Here is a 21,904-nt window from a genome sequence, read left to right as displayed (position 1 = left end):
CCCGCTTGAGGGTCAGAGGAAACATCCCTCAGACCCAGGGCTGGGCAGGGAAGCAGAATCCCAGTGTTCATGCTGCACTGGGTGTGCAGGCCACCGTAGGTGTCTGACTCAGCACCCTCTGGCCACAGTTCACCTGGGGGATCTGCAAGCCCTCAGGCTCTTTTTGTTCAGACATAGAAGTTTTCTTGTTGGCTGAGCATTTTCTAGCAAGGCCTCACTCCACGCCCCGCAGTTGGAACCCTGATAATAATTCTCTACCTCATCTACTGTCCGATGAATTTCAACAAAGAGCAACATTCTTGAGTCTTTTAAGAAGCAATTCCCCCCGGAGCTCTTTTTGAGGTAATAAAACAACAGGAGGTCCACAGTGTAAAAGTAAACATATATAAAATCCGCTTGTGCCTTTAAAATACATATGCATCTATGTTTTTACCAGTTCTTTGTGGCTTCAGTGCGTATCTCCACTGTGGCTCATCAAGTCCAAGTTTTGAAGGTGGGATTTCTAGAAGCAAGGTACACACTGAACTGTGGGTTTCCTAGAAGGGTGCCGAGGCCGCCACACTCATGTCTTACTACATGTGACTGTGACCTGACTAGACAGATATCTTGGCAGTTGCCCTGCATTTACCAATGATTCACTCAGTAGTTGTTTGGAAAGCACTGGAAAGGGGAAAACCTATGTGAACCTGGTGCTTCCCATGGTATTTGTAATTTCGATTTGAGAGCCACTTGCCCAATCCCTATCTATAAATCAATGGTTAAAATGATTTTAAGGGTTTCAAATTGATCCAAGAGGCTCTCTAGTCTGAAGTTTAGGGTGGTCCCTGGATTGAACTGTAGAAATGAGCAGTACCAGCTGGGGCACCCTGTCTCATGAGGTGGGAACCAAACACAGTGCTGGGAGGCGGCCCCTTAGACACCAGGCCAGTTCTGCCATGACCTTCCCGGCCACTCACCTGTCCTTCAGGGGTTCTCTTGTGCATTCCAGCCTCTACATGAGCCCTCAAGACCTCAAGTGGAGTGTCGGGTTGCTAGGACCAACAGAAATATTGACACACTGGGAGAGGGCATGTGCTCCAGACAGACTCTTAGAGACCGGACATGTCTCTGGACTGCATTCTCCCAACAGGAAGTGGGGCTCTGGAACATTCTCAAGAGGTGAGTGCCTTCCTGAGACTATGGATGAGAACAGAGGGGAGCTTCTGTGTGGGCTCTGTGCCTGGACACCCACCCCCTGCTTCAGAAGGAACGCCCAAAGCTCACACAAGCCCCACCCCTCCACGCTTTGAATCTGAGCCTTTATTCCATTGCTCAGCATTATTCAAGGTCAAATCATGACCCTAATGCTTAACAAGTACTTTAATAAGAATGGCGGGCTCTTCCCTCTTGACCATCTTGGGAGCCTGCTCACTATCTCAGGGATGGAGACCATCCTGGACTTTTATTCCCATCTTCCCAAGAGCGAGCTTCCCCCATACGGCCTTTTGAGTCCTCTCCAAGCATTTTACATTTCCCTTTTGACAGAATCACAGGTTACAACAAGGGTCCCAGGAGTACCTGGCCAATAAGTGGCTGAGATGAAGTTCCCAGGGTGGGGCTCCCAAAGGCTCACCACGTGCTGTGGAGGGCACACATCCATTCAGGGGAGCGGGACAGACTCTGCTTAGAGCAAGTTCCCAATCCCAGGGTGAGAATGACTCAGGCTGGTAGTTACACAGGTGATCCACAAAAGTGGCCACAAGATCTCTATCCCCGAGACCCGCCTCACGTGTTTATGTCTACTCTGAAGTTGCTCCTCCCTTGAGATTCTTGGACCAGTAAGGAGCCCGTGTTGTGGGCTGGTTGTACTGTGAGAGACTATCTGGCACTCCAGCTGCAAATTATCTGGATGCTGCAAGGACAGCTGGAGCCAATCATCAGCTTTCCCTTGACAAGGTCACTCTTCTCTCACCCACAGACCCACTCACGGACTGACTTACACGCTCATGCACACCCATCCCCCACTCATATACTCATATACAATTACAAACTCATTCACACTTATTCTTCACTCAGACTCAAGCACCCTCGCTCACCACGCTCAGTCACTCGCTCACACGGACCACCGGTTCTCTCCTCCTTTGCTAAATGCTTACTTTGGACTGTGTGCGTACTGGGCTCTGGTGTAAAGCGGAGACATATTGGACATAGTCCCTGCCTTCATGGTGTGTGGGTATAGAGAAGATTGGTTAAATAAACAGGTCAGTGCCTAAATGCACATCATTTAAATTCTGGTACATGTTTTGAGGAAGAGACTAGCTGGAAACTGAGCCAGGAACAAGAAGGTGTAGGGTATAATTGTACCTGTCTGGCAGAGTCACTCAGACTTGCCCGTGTGCTCACCCTATGGAGACTGCCTTGCTAGCATCTGCCTGTGAGCCTCACTTCCAAACTCAGCAAGGCCTAGGGATGTCCGTCATCGACCCCTTCCTGAAGAAATCACACTAGCCATCCTATCACCTGCCATCCTGGGCACTGAGCCCCATCTAGTATACTGGCCCTACAAACAAGGCAAAAATACTGGACAGAGGAGAGGAGGGGACGTGGCTGTGGGGTGGGGGAGGGGACACTAATGCCCACTCATCCTCAGCTTTGGACATATGCTGTATTGTGGAGGCCCAGTAATGTGGAAGTAATGTTAAGTCTGGAGCCATGAGACCGAGCTGCATGTAGCTTCCATAACAGACATGCAGGAGGCTGGCTGTGCCCATAGGAGTCATGAAGTGGGGAATATGCCTGCAAACAGTTCCCAGGAGCAGACCGTGTGGGCAGCCAAGAGGAGAGGAGAACTCCACAGCCCTCAGAAGGCTGAGTAGCTCAGTGGTGGAGATGCTGGGTAAGGCTGAGGAGGAGGGATCTGGAGGTGGCTTCACAGGATAAATGGGAAGAGGGAGAACAGATTAGAGACAGGGACTGTCACCCAAATAGCTCACCTCTAAACGACAGCTGTCCTCCCACTGCCCCTGATACCCGGAGTGTGGATCTGCAGCCAGTCGGGAACACAGATAAGAACAGTCACAGCCGCCAGGAGGTGGTGGCACATGTCTTTAATCCCAGCACTCGGGAGGCAAAGGCAGGTAGGCTGGCAGATCTGTGAGGCCTGGTCTACAGAGCAAGTTCTAGGACAGCCAGGGCTACACAAAGAAACCCTGTCTTCAAACAAACAAACAAACAAACAAACAAAGACAGACAGACAACGGCCACAGCCCTCCTCCTCACACCATTTTCAAGTCCAACTTGCATGCAGACCTTGTGTGCAAAGGAGCCCAGAGGAACAGCGAACGGAGGAGTGGGTCCTTCTATGGCTGCACCAGTCCGAACACAGCTGATCTCATCAACGAGTGGGCCCTTGGCTGGAGCAGAAGACCCTCCTCCAGGTTTAGTGGAGTCCCTGGCCAAGTGGACCCCGAATCTATGCATCCTAGGGAATACTTCTTCAATCCTCTCTTTGCCCTGACCCCGTCACCCCCTATGGGAGTTGAGAGAATCTCGGAGAGCAGGTCTCAGACACTGGCTTTCCAATCAATGTAGCAAATGAATTTCAGCCGCCTTCCTTCTTAAATACCGCCTCTTAGGGCTCCTCTCTCTCAGCTGAGTTTTATCCCATCCTGACTTGGTAGCCAGCACAGCTGCACGGTTGAAAGTCACAGGACTTGGAATGACCCAGACCACTTAGCACAGGTAGCAAAGTGAAGCTAAGCAGCATTTTGTAGAGGACTCTGATCACCCTGCACGTGGCTGCAAGTTTCTAGAACAAAGGGCAGGCACGAGGCAGCATTTCTCACTTGACTTTTTTTTTTTTTAATGGGATTTTTTCCCCCCTTTTGGAGTCTTTCTTAATCTTGACACCATTACTTTGTAAAGATCTAAGACTCTCCACATCTTTATCACGTTCATCCTGGATCCCCCTCCCACACCACTCTGGATGCATGGTCTGGGTTGTTGTGAGCTGTGTGCTTAGAGGAGACCAGAAGTCAGAACACCTTGTAAGGAAAGGCAGACTCCAGCTTCCTGAACCAGGCTCCTCTCAGGCTCCAAAGTCAGGCCTCAAGCTGCAGGCTCTCTGGTTCTACCATCTATAAATGGAATGCGGCAGGGTAGGACAGAGATGGGTGCTAGCAGCTGCGAGATTAAGAGCACATCCGGTCCCACAGTTCCAGCAGCTTAGGGGCACTGACAAGACAAAGTATCACGTTGCCTTCAGCAGGGACAGTGTCCCACCAGACAGACAGGAAGATGTTCCTCCTTGCCCGGTAGAAAGGGTGTGCTCAGTGCCAAGTGTCACACGTCACTCAGCACTCTGCTCCTCTCGGAGACACACCAGCACTAACATTCAGGACACTGAAAGCTGTCTTTGAATAATAACTTGAATACCAGAAAACAGGACACACAGGGGATTTAGAGGTCTTAGGACAATCTCTCTAGCTACTTGTGCAGACCAGCCGCGGTCAGTAAGGGCATAAATCGACGGAAACGCACCCAGGTCCCCGCAGATGTGAGGACTATTTAAAGCTGGCATACCATATGTGAATGAAAGGGGAAATGCTGGCTATTGTTTTTGACTTGCACATAAAAAAAATAATGATTACTCAAATTTATATGAAGATCCAAGAACAAAACTCATCTGTCCTAAAACAAAGAATATTTTGTCCTCCACATGTTCCAAGAAACATCTTGTCCAAGGAAGTACTTTTAAGCCGGTACACCTCCAGCCAAAAAGAGCCGCTTTGAAGGGAACTTAGAGATATCTCACCGCCGGTCACCCCCACCATCCAACCCCAACCTCCTCTGCAGGGGAGTCGTGAATGGCTGGGTCTGAGCAACCTACGAGGTAAGTCTTTCTGTCTAAGGTAACATGGCTCCTCTTGCAGGCAACACATTCTATACAAGCCCTTCTTTTGTCACAATTCCAGTCAAGCTGGGCGTTTTAAAAATCTCTTTAATCCACCAGCAGGCCAGCTAAGGGGAGAGAGCCAACTTGGGAACAAGGTTCCCAGTAAAGTTCTATTAGTTTATCAAAACAGGAAGTATAAGCCATTTCCGCACATGCAGCTTTAGAAATTAAGGAAATAATTCCAACATGGTATTAGCAGGACAAGGTATATGGAAAGGAAACGCAAATGGCAGCAGCACACACAGTGGGCGGCCTGGAGGTCCAGCCCGGCTCTGCCTTTGTTTAACACTGCCTGGGTCGAGTGCAGCCACTCTGAAGCATCCTGAAACCATTGCCAGCTCGGGAGCAAGGCAGATGCTGACAGCAATGCGCTCTCCGCTCACCTGGGGGGCTGACAGCCTGGAAGGATGGCTGGCCACCAATTCCAGGGTGGTGTGGCCACTGTTGGCCTTGTGCGTTCATGCATGGGAGGTCTCAAGGGGAAGGGGGAGGTCAGGCTGTTCTGAAGAACGAGAGAGGCAGGAAGATGGAGCGCTACGGAGTTTCTAGGAGGATGGCCATGGCCACAGGGGTGCACCTGTGTTGGCCCAGGTGTGCACCTGTGGAGCAGCACGCCTGTCCCCATCCTTGTCCCCATGGCAACGTATCTGTATGCCTCATCTGAGTCCTGGGGAACAACATGCATTCTGGGAGGTAGAGGTGGGAATGTCAGGAATTTAGGGCCAGCTTCAGCTACAGAGTCACCAAGGCAACTCCAAGCTAGTGCTTTCCAGACCTGATTTGCTTTTGACAAGGCAACATGAGACGCCATGCTGGTGGTGGGGGTGTTGCTGAGAGCAGGAACCTGACATGGGAGAGGAGCCTTCCAGAACGGTTCCCAAGTTACATCATTGAGTCTAATGGCTAGCAAGGGCTAGATGGAAGAAGACTGGTGGGCTGGTGGACCTGAGCATGAGGAATGGCAGACAGACACACTGGGTAGGGGCTGCTGTGACTGAGTGACGTGGAAAAGGACAGTCTGGGTGGAGAACGCCCTAACCTTGCTGAACTCCAAACTGAGGCCAGCCACTCACCCTCCCACAGGAGTTGAGGACTGACTGAAGGCTTCTTAGAGACTCTTAGCTGTCCAAGTCCAGAGTCATTAACATCAGACAGACAGCCTAGCTTATGGGCCTGGGGCTGCAGACGCAGGAATGAGAGCTGAGCCCCAGCCAAGGATGTGTGAGCCAGACACTGCCTCAGAAAACACCTAGCCTAGGGCTAGAGATGATCTCAGGTGTGGTGGGCGGGACTGCAGGTGGAGACAAGCGGGCTTAGGGCATAGGGAGGAGAGGGGAACTTGGCATTTCCTGTCACACATGCTTATCCTGCCTTGGGCTGCTTCCTGTTTATATGTTTCACTTATGGAGGCAAAACCTGCCTGAGTGTGTCTCCTCTCTAACAGGTAGGAAGGTGCATTGCCCTGCTGCTGTGGGCAGGGAGAAGCCCAGGCAGGCGTTGATGCCTGACAAGCCACCCCTAGCCTCCTTCCTGTCCAGAAGCACTCCTCTCCTTGCTTAGGAGAGCAGCTGCGTCACTACAAGGAGGCGTTGAGGCTCCTTTGCTGTGTGGCTCCATTAAGTGCCGGGTGAGGATTTGGAGATCTTCATCTCGAGTCATCTCATCCAGAAGGTTGGAACTTAGGCAGCAGAGCCAGGCAGTGGACCTGGGGAGAGGCTGCTGGGAGGAGTCAGGAGCCAAAGCTGGTGACCAAACAGGTGTGGCCAGCTGAGGTGGAACTGTTGGGGAATATTATTTTAAGGTGTGTTACTTTTGTTTATGTTGCATTTGTTTAACTCTGTGAAGCTGTGTTACTGTGCCTGTCTAAAACACCTGATGGGCTAATAAAGAGCTGAATGGCCAATAGCAAGACAGGAGAAAGGATAGGCAAGGTTAGCAGGCAGAGAGGATAAATAGAAGGAGAAATACGGGAGGAGAAAGAAGTAGCTAGAAAAGGAGGAGGACATCAGGGGCCAGCCACCCACCTACACAGCCAGCCACTGAGTAAGGCGGTATATAGAGAGAGAAATGTAAAAGCCCAAAGGCAAAAGCTAGATGGGGGAAAAAAAAAAAAAGCTGGCAAGAAACAAGCCAAGCCAAGGCCAGGCATTTATAATTAAGAATAAGACTCCATGTGTGATTTATTTGGGAGCTGGCGGGCCCTCCCAAAAGAGTAAAAAATATGGAATGGAGCAAAGAGCGAGCACAGAGCCTGGAAAATGGCAGAAATGCAGGCGGCACAAGGGGACACTCTGACTGCAGTATAAAATGCCTGCATTTATTTCCATACCATCTATTTTCTTAAGATTTGATTTTTGTTATCTTTAATTACCACGGAGTCATGAGTGTATGTGTGGCAGTATGTGCACGTGGGCACAGGTGTCCATGGAGGTCAGAGGGTTCCCTGGAGCTGGAGTTGCCGGCAGTTGTGAGCTGCCCAACACGGGTGCTGGGAACTCAGGTCTTCGATCAGAACAGTCTGCACTCCATTGCTGAGCCTTCTCTCCAACCCATCATCGCATCCAATATCTGAATGCTGTTGTCCATTGACTTCCTTTTTTGTTTGTTTTCTTGGTTTGTTCTGTTTTGAGACAGGGTCTCACTAGGTAACCTTAGCTGGTCTGGGACTCCCTGTGTAGCCCAGACTGGCCTTGGACTCACAGAGATCCGCCTGCCTCTGCCTCCCGAGTGCAGGGATTAAAGGTGTGCACGACCATGCCTAGCGCTGGTTATTTATTTTTATGCCTTTTAATGATGTGTATGTGTGTGTTTGTGTGGGGCATGTGCATGCAACTGTAGGTGCCTACGGAGGCCAGGGCTGTCAGATCTCCTGGTCCTGAACTTACAAGTGGTTGTGAGCTGCACAGTGTGGGTGATGGGAACAGAACCAAGGTCCTTTGCAAGAGCAGCAAGTGCTCTTAGCTGCTGAATCATCTCCCCAGCCCAGCCTTGGATTTCCAATTCCTGCTGACTTCCTAAAATCCATCTTGTTACCTGCCCCTTATAATTGCTATGGCAACATGGTCAATTGCTTAGACAACTAAAGATTTACTTTCGTTGCAGTTTGGGTAAATGTGTGGCTCTGTGGCCAAACTCCAACCTGAGCAAGGGGACGGGGCTGGGTGGTGGTATCTTGTTTACCTGCCTCCAAGGGCTGACTTGAGCGCAAAAGTCTCATCAGGCAAGAATGAGTCCTTTGGTCCTGCTGGAAGGAGGTCCCACTGCATCCTCCTTTTAACCCCTTACCCCAGACCGGCTGTTTTCAGGAGCATGGCTAGGCAGGCAGAGTTCCTGCTGCTGTCCCTCAGCACACCGGGGAAGCAGGTCTAACCACTGGTCGCAAGGTCCCTCTTGCTGATGATGTCACACAGCTGGTACTATTCTGAAATCTCCCATACACACCAGGCACCCTGGGGGCACTGTTGTATGCACGTATAGCCAAAACGACAGGGTCAGATACCAGTTCCTCCTATCTGAAGCCATTTACTGATTTCTAGAAGTTTTCTGTCGGGTCTGTCAATGGACCAGGTTTTGAAGACCACCTCCTTTTGTTCCCTCCATCTCTTAGACTGGTACCCTTCACATCTTCCCTGTCGCCACATCTGGCTGGTGAGTACTTCTGGTAAGTACTTTAATTTGGAGTCACCTCACACATTGCTCCCAAGACAAAGCCTGCTCCGTGTTTACCCCCCCAGATCCCTGCACTCTTATTGGTCTCCGGGCCGCCCTTACCTCTCCTATCACCTACCACCTTGGCTCTGCACTTCCTCCACTTTCAACGTCTCCTTCCTTTTTCAGCTCCAACTGAGCACTTCTTGAAATATTTTCCCACAGTGATGGAATGTCAAGGGTTTTCAAGGCACCCAGCATATGCACACCCCTGACTTTGCGTCTTCCCCAAAGGACGTGTACACGCTGTTCCCGTCCCCAGCCTGGAATGTCCTTCGCACCCCACCACCGTGTGCAGTCAAGACTCAGTCGGAACAGCCACTCATGCTGGGGAAAAGGAAATCAGCACACTGGCTTCACTTCCCATCCCTACCGGTCCTTTTTAGGCACCGGGATTTCTGCTACAACACACCACATGACTGTATCTGAAAGCTATTCACGTTTCTACTGCACACAGCAAAACCCGCCAGGCACGTGGGGAAAAGTGCTGGGCAGAGCATGCTCTACCCTCTGACTTCGTAACTAGGGCTCTAATAAAATTAACCCAATTAAAGTAATAGCAGAGCTTAAAAGACACGGTAACTTCCCAATAAGTTAAAAATAGCACTTGGTTAAGAAAAGCACAGGCATCGTATAAGAGAAGGGGCGTGAGGAAGGTGGTGACTGGCCCATAGAAGAGAACAAAGCTAATATTCCCAGCACCTGAGGAGGGCCTGCAGCAAGCACCTCTGAGACAGTGGCTGTCCGGGCCAAGGCAAGAGAAAGGACATTAGGACCTGACATCATATGTACCTACATGTGTCACATCCACCTTCAGGTCCCGTGAATCTGCCTCCATGTGGGCCAGACCGAACAGAAGGCACCACACATGAACTAATGCTACCTACTGACTGTCCATCAGCAAAGATGAGTTAGAGAGAGACACACTCTAACAAAGCAGACAGCCCGTGATGTAATTTGCCACGCACTCGCTGGGTAGGTGTTGAGAAGGAAACTGGCCCCCATGATACATGCCCGGTTCGGGCTGTGGACAGAGGTCGTCATGTTGTAGCCTGAGGCATGCTGGTCTGTCTCAGAGTTGAGACTAGTCAGGATCGTGCAGCCTTCATCCCAGAGGCTCAAGATGTAATTACAGGTAGAAGATGTCTCAGTAGTGTCACATATTAGATCCAGAATAAATGTTCTTAAGTATTTGTTATCCTGTACATGTGCTGTTCAGGCAGAGAGACACAGTCTACCAAGACACCATTTAATAGAGGCATTACCTCACAGCCTACCTACACTAAATTCTAATTATTTATATGGCATGTCAGTTCTTAGTGTTCTCTGGCCAGGAGTAAAAATGTGCATGTTGGTGTTGGCATATAGGTCTGAAGTGAATACTTCACATTGCTCATAAAAGAGAAGTGGACCCATCCTTGAAGCTGTTTTCGCCCTGAGAAATATGCCTAACTGATGAGCTTGGTTCACTACCCTCTGGCCATACATTTTGCGAAAGATCTGAGAAGAGGAGAATGGGAGAGACTGAGCAACGCTCCGCACAATACAATAACATTTCTGTTCCGTGCACCGGAGACTGGTCCAGGCACGGAGTGCCTTGGTTTGTATTGGCATGTAAGGAATGGGAGAGGCCCTGCCTGGGCAGGCTGCGCTTTTGATATGCGTAGCTTCACCTCGCAAACCCTGTCCATGTCACAGGGGCCCTGGGGCCGATGGAGCTCTGACACAAGAGCGGAGCTGTTGGAAGCACCTGCTTGCCTGCCTCCTGAGCTGCGGTTTCTGCCTTTTCTCCTGTGTATGCCTGGCCAAGGTCACCAGCCCTGGTGGTGTTTGGAAGGGCATGTGTATGACTTCACACATGAGTAATGACTCAGGATTCCTTTGTTGTGACCTCACACTCTTTTGCAGTCAGCTCATGAAGCTGGAAGGCCTGTGGTTAGTCTACGCTGAACTGCAGGAGGGAGGGTCTGTTGGTCAGGGCGAGAGTGCCCATCAGACATGCCCAGTGTGTGTGGCGTGCTACCGCTGCTGTGGGAATTGTCCACCCAGACACCCACTGATCATTTGTGTGTACCTGTATATGCAGGTGCACATGTGTGTGTGTTCATGTGCCTGTGGAGGCCAGAGATTGATGGTGATGTCTTTCTCAGTCCCTCTCTACTTCAAGTTTTGAGACGGGGTCTCTCCCTGACTTACCAATTCTGCTAGACTGACTGTCTAGGGAGGACCAGGGATTCTCCTGCCTTCCCTTTGCCAGAACTGGGATCACAGGAACTTACCACTGACTAAGCCATCTCCCCAGCCACCCTCCCAACAGTCACCTTTGATTCTATTCTCTTTGCCCCCACACCTCCTTGTTGAGGGCTTGGCTTATTTTAATGTTCACTGGATGCATCCTTAGATCCCAATGTTATCCTATATAATGAGTTGGCCCTGCTGGCTTAGACCAAGCTTTGTCTGCTGACCCTACTGATGGGGCTTGTTCAGAGTTGAAATGCACATTTTCAGGAATGAGCCTGTGTTGAGAAGGTCTGCACCGGGGCTGCGAAACTTCAGGAGCTATTTCTGTCTACTCTCCTGAACTGGTTCATGAACACAGGTGACTTTTCTAAAGTCCTCAAAGAGGGGCCCTGCATACAGATGGGGCCTCTGGGGCCACCTGCTGCCTGGTGTCTTTGCCCTGCCTGGAGTGTCCAGTTGGTCCATCTCACAGCAAGGAATACGGTCTGCTGTGAATCAGGCCACACTTGGAGGAAGGTATGCCAGCCCAATAGCCCTGCAAGAAAACACCCCTGTCCTCCAGTCCCCTCATTTGCAGGGCACATAGAATCTAACATCTTGCTATGAGCCTGGAAAGAGAAGAACCCAAGAGAGTGTCTGGGCAGGGCTAGCTGAGGCAGGAGGCCTCCATGTTCAAGCCTTGATCTTGGTTTATTCCCACCCACTGAGGGGCGAGGCCACACCATTCTTTGCCCAGAGCTCAGAGCAGGTGACATTTCCATCATCCAGAGAGCTTACTGTTTATGGAGACAGGAGGATGTTTTAATTCTTCATCCGATGGCCTACATATAACACTCACGAGTCTATACATAGCTACTGGAATTACCATGAGAAAGGTAGTATCTTCATCCTAAGTTCTCCCTGCTGCTGTTTTCTCTGGAGTAAGATTTTGAGAAACATTTAGCATGTTGATTTACCCCTAATAAATAGGCCTCTTGGTTTTTTTCTTTAAGAAAAGGAAGCTGGCTCAGGCATGGTTTATGTTAATTGCTGAACCTTGTCCCTAAGGTCAACTAATAAGCCAGGGTCTTTGGGGACCCAAGCCAACACCCCTATTTTCTATGTATTGCTATGAGCACACACTAAAAATTCATGAATACTGAGCAGTTCTCTGGATGTATCCAAAGTACCCTTATCAAACACAAACAACTAACATGCTGGGTCTATAAACATCCAAGAGTGGGCTTCCTCAATACTCTGAGTGATGTCATCTGGCCCTTCTTTCATATCCGTTTTTATTATGTTTCTGTCCTTTCAAAACAGACTCTGTACCACAGTCCCACAAAAGCCAGGAAATGTCACCCCTGGCAGCTGCAGACCTGGGAGCAAGAGGAAACTGATAAACTTCAAACACCTCCAGCCTGGGAGGGAGGAGCTGGGCTCTCACAGAGCAGTTTGGTCTGGTGCCCTCCTATCAAGCTACCATCCCTTCAAACCGGGAATTCTTGCTTTCCCACTGGAAACCACAGCCCCACCCCCAATGTCTTCTCCCGAAGAAAATCCCCAAACGTCTGAGAGCCAGGGAGCCCAAAGCACACAGGTCCCTGGCATTGTCCCAGGGGGAACATTCACACTCCACCTGAACTAGACACTCAGCCACACAGAACAAGCAGCAGGGGAGGCTATAGAGACAGACAGACACCAGCACAGGGGACATGGTGACTCTGACCCTATGGTCTGGATGAACTTCTTGCTTTACTGATGCCAGTCACGTGTCCAGTTCCTTCTATATGGCAGGTATTGCTCGTTGAACCAAGGTGGTATTCTTTGGGCTTGGGTTGTCACATTCTAGCCAAGAAGCCCAGCCCAGAGACTTCTGGACTGTGGTGACACCATGTCACAAAACAGAAGACATGGTGCTTTTAGGGGAGTTGGTGTGGAAGGCACAGATGGAGGAGAGTCAGTTTGGTTATGTCTGAGGGATTCTCCTTAGAGTTGTAGTGTGAGTCTGTGGCTTGGACCCAGTCTGCCCTGGGTTCTGCTTTTTAGGCAGTGACATCACTGTTCCTTCTATGAGCAGGTCCAGCAGTAGGTCTCGCCTGCCTCCTTCCTGACCTTGACCTTGTCATGATTCAGCACTTCCTTTCACCCAAATCTCCACCCAGGGAGGAAGCCACTGCCAGGAACTACAGCTCCCTCACATACCATAAATGTCCAGGCTGGGTGAGCCTGCCTGACCTCTGCACATATGCTTAGGTCTTTCCCTTAATGGACAATTTTCCTATGCTCAGTAGCAACCCCCAAACACCCAGGCAGATGAAAGGCCAAGGTCCTTAGAAGTCTGTGCCAACGGTGCCCCTGAGATCACACAGTAGATAACCCAGGGAGACCAGAGGATCAGGGAGGTCAGAGGATGTGCGTAGTGTACATGTTGGAGGGGCTTTTAGGTGACCCAACAGTCCAGGCTACAGGGAGACCCCCCCCTCGCCCCCAAGAACTTCTTCAGTTTTCTTTATCCCTTTCCAACTAGTTGTGACAAAGCATCCCGAGACTTACAGAAGATCTCTTTTCTGGTGGAATTGTCCTGAGGACTGGACTGGTTCCTGGGGTGACGGGGGTGAGGAACCCTTAGGACGATGCCACTCAAGGAACCAGAACACTGTGTTGCAGAAGGATGTCAGGGTGGACTAGGGGACAAACCCACCCCTTCCTTTCTCTAAAAGAGTCACACCACATAATCCTGGCTTTTTATACTCCCAATGGTCTCAAGGCTCCTGACCCCTTCTCATTCAGTTTCTTTATATCTTCAGAAGGAGATGTCTTTGAAAGACTGTAGTTGATTTACAAGGATGGTTGCTGGTTTGGAGGCAGCCAAACTGAATTGTATCTAATGCCTGGGCTGCCTGTGACATTTGTTAACCACTGGACTAGAGGTCTTTACACTTGGGAGTCATGAAACGGTCTCACCACCAACCTCTCCTATCCCTCCCGGGACCCAGCCATGCTTAAGGTGTCATGTAGGGCCAAGACAAACCTAGTCACTGTACACAGTACTACTGCTTGACAGGAGTTTGGGGAAACACTTAGAAACCTCACACATTACTGGTATACACCAACTCATCCTAGTCACTGTTCAATCTCGGAATAGCTAAGGATAACCTGTACTTGGGTAGAAGGCCAGTATCTGTAGGCCCCCAGACACCTTCCCGATTTCTCCTTCCACCAGACCTGATAAATGGCCATTACGGTTCAGGCTCCATCTAAACCATACAGTTCAGGCCCCAGCACTCAAGTTTAAAATCAATTTGGGAACTGGTAAAGATGACTAACACACCCCATGTTGGTACAAGATCTCACTAGATAGTCCAGCCGGACTCTCCTCAAACTTGTAACTCTCCTGCCTCAGCCTCCTGAGTGCTGGGATTGCCAGATCTTTCTTAGTGACGCTTGATTTTGGGATCTTCTTTCATTGTCTGTGTCTTAGGCCAACATAATAAAGACAGAGGCTAATGCACATCCACCTAGACCAGTGGTTCTCAACCAGTGGGTCGTGACCCTTTTGCAGCTGAATGAACCTTTCACAGGGGTCACATATCAGATATCCTGAATATCCGATACTTACATTATGATTCATAACAGTAGCAAAATTACAGTTATGAAGTAGCAACGAAAATAATGTCATGGTTGGGGGGCACCACACCATGAGGAACTGTATTCAAGGGTCTCAGCCTTAGGAAGGTTGAGAACCATTGACCTAGACTATCTGATAGGAAGCAGCAGCAGCAGAGACGTGTGAGCCCTGCAGGGCTTCGGAGGCACAGAAAGGCTACATGCTATAGACAAGTGTTTTCCCACTGAGTGCCAAGTGTTTAAAAACCTTTTCTCTCCAGCTGGAAAACTTACAGTGATTGCCTCGTGATGTCTCTCCTCCTATACCCTCTTTTTAGTGATTGGATTTAGTCGTCTTGAGTAAGCAATGATATTCTGCGTTAAAAAACAACTCTCACTTTTTTATTCTACTCAGAAACAAACAGCTGAACTTCCTCTGAGCTCCATCTCAGGCTCATCTCTGCAAGGTGGTACCCTGAAGAGGCGTTGCTAAGCAGCCAGCCCCTCATCTCCGCGGATGGAATTAATGGCTGCTAGTGGCCTGGCCCACAGAAGTAAAGGCAGATTTAGATCTGCAAAAAACACTGGCCGCCAATTTCTCCCCCAGTGTACCGTTTCATTCCTTTTATGGGGCATACAGCGCTCCCAGAAACTGTCGTGCGGTTTCAAGACCAGAACAAAGCCCCAAACAAAAGCCTGGCCTCTTTTTCAGCACGTCCTACAGGCTAGCAGCCAGGACCTGGGGCTGGGGAGGCCAAACAGGATGGGGATGGAGGAGATCATGTCTTCAGGGCACAGAAAACAAGGCACCCTTGCAAAACCGAGGCTCACAAGTCAGGAAAACAATGTGTCATGGTTTGGGTCTGAGAAAGCCCTCTCAGGCTCACGTGTGGAATGCCTGGTTCCCATCTGGTGGCACTGTTGTGGGAGGCTGTGAAACCTTTACAATAGGAGCCCTACCTGGGGAAAGCAGATCACCAAGAGCAGGCCTTGGAAGGCTGGAGGCTGGCTTCCACTTCCTGTTCTCTATGATGTGAACAGGTTCCCTCTCCTGCTCTGGCTGCTGTGAACTGACCTGGATTAGGTCGTCCTGCCAGGTACTGTGCTTAGTGGTACAAAATGAACTAACACACACTTCCTCCTCAGCTTCAGGAAGGGCTGCCCTGCACGACCCCCAATCTCACACGTTTGACCTCTGATGTGCCCACGTCAGCTTCCGCCAGAGGCAGGGCTTGGAGCATGTGCTGGCTGGACTCATACAGCTCCCTTCTTGTCCTAATGGAACAACGTGGTTCAGCAGCTCCTGGCAGCCCCGGTACTCTTTGGAAAATCACTTTTGTTTTATCCGCTCTCTTCTCATCATTAGTTTCCCATGGCATTTTGCTCTTTTTGCAGTTCATGGTGGACAAGCCCTACGGCACTGTCCTCTGACGGGCTTAGTTGAATACTCCTTCACTTAAAATTATGGAAGATTTTTGTGTGTCCAAGTATCTGAGCCAACTATGGACATGTTTACAGAATATAAAACACATAAAAAGCTGCCTCAGCAAGGACTCATGACGTTTGTTTAAAAATTAGTCCAGGACAATTCAGTAGCAAATACCTACACAGAGGTAGATGGTCCATTTGGAAGAGTTTCTTGTGGTTCTAGAAGCACAAAAGAACAGTAGCTCCAGGGCTTTGCCACCATGATGCTTCCTTTAGAAGCATGTCCTTTGATGGTCACATCTAATTGCCAAAACATCAGTAAAGCGCTGGTGCTGGAAATGAACTTGGGACCCGTCTTTGGTACGTGCTCCAACACTGAATCCCAGCCCTAACACTCTAATCTTGATAGACGAATGCTTGGGTTTTCCTAAGCTGCTCTGAAAACTGATAGGGACACCCTGTGTCCCCAGAGAACACACTGAAGGGCCTCCCTGAAATATCCACACATGACTACTGCTCACAGGTGCACATGTGAACTTCTGTTACAACTGGCAGGGGAAGCTGGCAGGGGATCCAAGGGATGCATGCAGAGGCCAACACCATTGCTGGGTATGAAATCCTGCTCGCTAGTCCACTATTTACAGCTAGTCCACCATTTATAGTGGGAGATAATCCCCCTCTGCTCAAAGCTTCAGGTAGCACTGACACTGAGAAGTTGAGGTCCCAGAACCAGGCAGTCTTGGGGTGAGTCCTGAGACTCTCAGAAGGCTACCCCCCTCCCCGGGCTCCTCTAGGAATCCTGGATGCAGATAGAACACTCATCTTCTCCAGGACACATAACAGCTGCAGGTTTTCTCGTCTGTGTGAATAGTACTCCATGGGTATAATCAGGGTAACTTGGCTGGTTGTCACTGGGGTCAGAAACAAAGGCAGCAGAAGCCAGCCCAAGCTGGCACCAACAGCTCCAATGAGTACAGCCACTGTGCCAGCCTCCACGGGCACTCTCCAAAGTGCAATCTGTTTTAAGGACCCCATAGAAACTTGCTTGTTCAACTTCATTTTGATATTCACTTCCCACTTTTTTTATTCATCTTTTGCATGAATAGCACCATTATACTCAGCCCCCCTGAGTATGGCATCATTATGGCTCCCCACATGTTCATGAAGGGTTGGCTATGCCCGAGACACACAATCAAACATATTATCAGAGAGTCATTAGAATATTTTCCAGGAAAAGAGGAAACGGTCAACTCTTAATTCTCGGCATCAATGTTCCAGAATAGTGGAGAAAATAATTCAGAATGGCCTGGAGGGAAAAAAGTTAATTAAAAAAACAACCCAAACTGTCTGGGAACATACACAGATGCAGGCAGCTGTAGGCTGAAGGGAAGAGACACAGCCCAGTGACCATCTGGGGGCAAGAGTGAGAGTTGTATTGCCACCAGAAGAATAAAGAGCCCAACATAAGTGGGCAGACAGCTAGCCTTTCATGGTAACCTTTGAATTTTGCTTGCCAAAGCTACCCCTTCCCCATCCTTTCTTCCCATACATGGTCTAAAGACAGTGAGTTAGTACTCACCAATGAAGTACTTTAAATCCCCCGCCCCAGAAGAAAGGTGTATACAGTAATGTTGACTCGACACCCAGCTTCGGGGAAACAGAGGCAGGAGAGTCACAAATCCAAAGCCGGTCCAGACTACACAGTGAAATCATCTCTCAAAAGAGAAATAAAAATTCCTTCCTAATTGTTTTTTTTTTCCCCCAAGGGTACATGTCACCCCCTTGGAGATGTATGCCAACGTCCTGGTGACGGCCATGGGGGTAAACGGGACAGAACCAAGAACTCATCTATCACCTTGAGGCACCAGAGAACCTAAGAGTGCCACAAAGAGAACTCTAGTGGCTTGCATTTGAGAATGGGCAGGTGGCTGCTCCCAGTGGGGCTGGTCTGACGTGAGCAGAGGACATGTCACTGGTCTCTGGTCTTCCTGTTATACCTCTTTCTATAGAGCTGAGGTGATGCTCTGTAAAATGTCTCACTCTTATTTTCTTAGCATCAGCCAATCCTCCTGCAACCAAAGCTTTTCATTAGCCAATCACTGGCAAATGATGCCTGCCTGACATTTATGGCAGGGATGCTTTGGGATTTTCTCAGCCATGCTCACAATATTCTGTAAGAGGGTCCTGGCCAGGCTCCCTAGATTACATATCTACCGGGCAAGGGAATGAGTTTGTTTAGCTGGAAAGCATCTCAAAGGTATGTGTGTTGTGGATGCCATGGTGGATAAAGAGGAAACAGAAGTCTCCTCCACTTGAGAATGGAAGCTGCTTTCAGATGTGGACATCGCCATGGATCTGCCCTCTTGTGCTGATCTCTGTTGTGTGGTCCAGGAGAAAGGCTTTGGGACAGAGTCCTTGGCATGCAATTCTAGTACCTTCTGATATGTGCACAGCAGCAACACTCACAGGGACAGCCAGACACAGCAGGGCCTGCGTGACCGACGAGCCAACAGGGGCAGCGAGTGCTTCAAGATCCCTGCTCCCTCAGAATTTCACATTTGAGGTCAATGCTCCCGACTGGCTTCCAAGGAGAGGCACGTAAGTGCTCTGCCATGGTGTGTGCTACCCAGCTCCACAGAGGCCAACTGCATGTATGTCTCCAGCATCACCCTAGGGCTCTGAGTTCAGGCATTTATGCACACTGCATATCACTTATTCCTCGCTGTGTCGCCAGACACTGCAATGGTGGAAGAAACATGGGAGACAGGCAGCTTGAGCGATGCCTGGCACCACAAACGTAACTTTCTGGACCTGGTTTCCTGGTCAGTTGAATGAGGACAGTGTTCCTACTTCCTATGGCCGCAGGGAAGGTAACTTGAGGTCATGTGCCTGAATCACCTAGTCCAGGGCCTCCGTCTTGATAAGAACTTATCTTGGAACAGAACAATGTAATTATTTATAGTCACAACTACGCAAAGAAGCAGCTGTGACTCTCTGGAAGGCCACAACCCAGGCACAGAACATGGCAAAGGCATTCTGGCCTACCGTGCTCATGAGCCCACAGGGATCATGTAGTGTAGGGTTAGTGAGACAGGACCCCAGGCTGTGGGCCACCCCTCCCCAGGACTCGGGAGCCTGCTGCTGTTAGACGGACTTACTGGTCTGGCCCTCCAGTCAGGAAGTCTTTGAAGAAGAAAAGGTGCTACAGGAAGCCGCCCCTGTGGAGGGACTGGAGAAGGTGGGGGAGTCTGTAGGCACAAGGTCAAGAGCAGAGGCTCAGCAGGGCTGAGAGTCACTGCACACTGCCCACCTGTGGAAGACTCAGGACTTGGCATGGCTGGATGTGGGGTGGACATGAGGTCCTAGAAGGGCGAGGAGAAAGCTAGGATGCCTTCTAAGAACTCGGAGACTGAAGCGACTCTGTTTTCACTAACCAGAAGCTGGTTCTGTGAAACACATTTCTTGCCTAGTGGCAAGGGTAGGCAGGGAGGTGCTCACAAGTGGCATCTACAGTTAGGATAGTCCCAAGGCCAGAGTCGGGGTGACCTGGGACCCAGTCATCCCACATGGGGCCCACCTATTCCAGAAGCAAGCCCTGCAAGTCCTCAACAGGCTAGGATGCCTCCCGCACTCACTTCTTACTCGGAGCTCTGACCTATGCAACCACCACTGGAGTAGAACTTCTAGAAAATCACTGTGTGTTTAGGTGAAGACCTCTGGCTGAGCTTGGTAGTAGGCACTACTGTTCCCAAAAGCCGGCAACACTCTCTCGAGACTACTGCTGACGTCAGGGATATGACATAAACCAATCACTCAGAAAACCCGCTAAGACCCGAAAGACTTCCTGGTGACCTTTTAAAACCAAACTCTCAAGGCCAGCAGGTTGTAGCATGAACGAAGAAAGTGATTATCCTGTGCAAAGTTTATACTAAAAACTCCATGAATCCGTATCTTAGGAGCTCATTTCTTGCCTTCTGTAAATCATGCTTGCATTGAGGAAGACCCTAAGAAGACACAATGAGTGTTGAAGTTGAGGAAGACAGAAGAGGAGAAGAACATGCTCTGTTAGAAAGTGTCCTGAGAAGGGAGATGCCCCATTCTTCACAGCAGCAGGCATGAAACATTGGCTTATGGTGGTGTCAGTAGGTCCCTAGTGTCTCTCTCTGTATTTGGATCTCTGACCCGACCTTAGAGACAGACAGACTTAGAACACTGTTTCCCAAGCCACTTTCTACTTGAAAGGAGTCCAGAAAGCCTCTGCTCTGCAAAGATTTTAATGCCCTCCTCCATGCCTACCGGAGAAGTCTGTGTAGTGTGCCCATGTTTGATAAGTACTTCCTGGTTTAATATGGCTAAGACACCGTAGCCAGTGCAATAAGACAAGAAGTAAAATCTGTGAACTAAAAAGGAGCAAAGCCATCAACATTTTTAGATGCACAGTTTCATATAAAGAAAACATATCGGAACCTCTGGTAAAAAATCTAACAGTGAGGGGTTTGGGAAAAGCAGTAACCACACAGAGAGATTCTTAAGTTGAACTAGATCAAAATTGAGGAGTTAGGGTCAGCCAGGTAGCTTAACAGGAAGGCACTAATGACTTGAGTTTGATTCCTGGGATCTACGTGACGGAAGGGGAGAATCAACTCTTGAAAGTTGACCTCTGACCTCCATATGCTCACTGTGCTACAGACGTGGATGTGTGTTGCTTTTGGTCATGGTGTTTATCACAGCAACAGAGAGGCAAACTAAACCACCAGTCATGGGGCTGTGAGGGTGGGTGAGCTCCCCTGTCTCTCCTGTCATTACAGCAGTCTAAGGGAGGGTGGTCAAGGTGGCCATGGATGTGGTCCCAGTCAATCTTCCTGTGGTGGACTGGATCACTACATGGTGAACACACAGGGGATGAAGAACTCTTCATGTCTTTCCAACATTTTCCAACAACATGGAAATCTCTGAGATGAGAAAAATGGAAACTTGGTGCAGAAGAGAATCATGGAAGGCTGGGGGTACCTAATCTACCCCCCACGCAGAGTGTTCCCTCTGCGGTCACAATGAAGCTGCATCTCATGGAGTCGGGGATATTAGAAACAAGAGCCACCATGCCCAGCTTCTTGATGCTAACAGCTCCCCTTGGCATCATCCTTACTCTTTATTGCTATACTTTAGGCTCAGTATAAACCCATCTCTTAAGTTGGAAAAGGCAGAGATCATTCTAGAAGAAAATCACTTCAGTAAATTTCCTTTATTAAAAAAAAAAAGTCACGTGGAAAAGACAATGACAGAGTTGACCCCAAGAGAATCTGGACACACAGGATTTATTTAAACAGCATTTCTCCAGGAGTGATTTCAGGCAGGGGTCAGAAGGATGTTAGCCACACCCAGAGGAATGCGGCGGGGAAGCGCCTAACCGGCCTGCCTGTGGCTTGATTACCAAGCTATTTAGAGAAGAATCAGTCAGCCAAACTAGGTCAAAATCTGCAGCCCAATGGGATACTGGTAGGAAGCCGGCAGGGACCTGCTGGGCGGAGGAAGCTTGGTGAGCTCAGCTGTAGGTGTGTATCGAAAGCCAAGCCTTCTTAAATGTAGGAAGGGCTTGGGAAGGCACTGGGCCTCTAGATCAAAGTGGTGGGACTTTGGGGCGGGGGCAGTGATTTCAAAAGGGCAAGTGGATGGAGCTCACGAACCACTTGGGTAAACAAAGCCATGCACTTGGCTTTGAATCACAAGTGGCTCCCAGAAACAGTGGCCTGAGGAGGTTTTGCCCTCTTCTTTGAGAGGCCCCAGGACTGGGGACAAGCAGCTGGGTGGTTCAATAGACTTCAGGGGGATTTGCCCCAATCAGACTGACACTCTGGCTGGGAAGAACTTGGGCTCTGGACAGTGTCCCACTCCCACCCCCACCTCCCAGCTCATTCCGACCCACCACACACCTACACAACGAAGCCATCCAAGGAAAGTGCCTGGGGACCACAGTATCTTTCCACACTGGCCCTGCAACTTCCCCTG

The 21,904-nt window shown here is 49.6% G+C and overlaps 1 protein-coding gene and 1 long non-coding RNA gene across 2 annotated transcripts in view; one reads left to right on the top strand and one right to left on the bottom strand.

Annotated features, from left to right (window-relative positions):
• Positions 1-21,904, bottom strand: part of Col4a2 (collagen type IV alpha 2 chain) — a 141,478-nt gene that overhangs the window by 101,618 nt on the left and 17,956 nt on the right.
• Positions 993-8,594, top strand: LOC131894618 (uncharacterized). The gene is made up of 3 exons (XR_009374968.1): positions 993-1,158; positions 4,707-4,870; positions 8,541-8,594. It is a non-coding gene; the product is annotated as an uncharacterized LOC131894618 (long non-coding RNA).

This window comes from Peromyscus eremicus, chromosome 17, assembly GCF_949786415.1.
Source record: "Peromyscus eremicus chromosome 17, PerEre_H2_v1, whole genome shotgun sequence".
Classification (NCBI taxonomy): domain Eukaryota; kingdom Metazoa; phylum Chordata; class Mammalia; order Rodentia; family Cricetidae; genus Peromyscus; species Peromyscus eremicus.
Note: the sequence above shows the minus strand (reverse complement) of the source record. Positions and strands in the feature narration are given on the sequence as shown.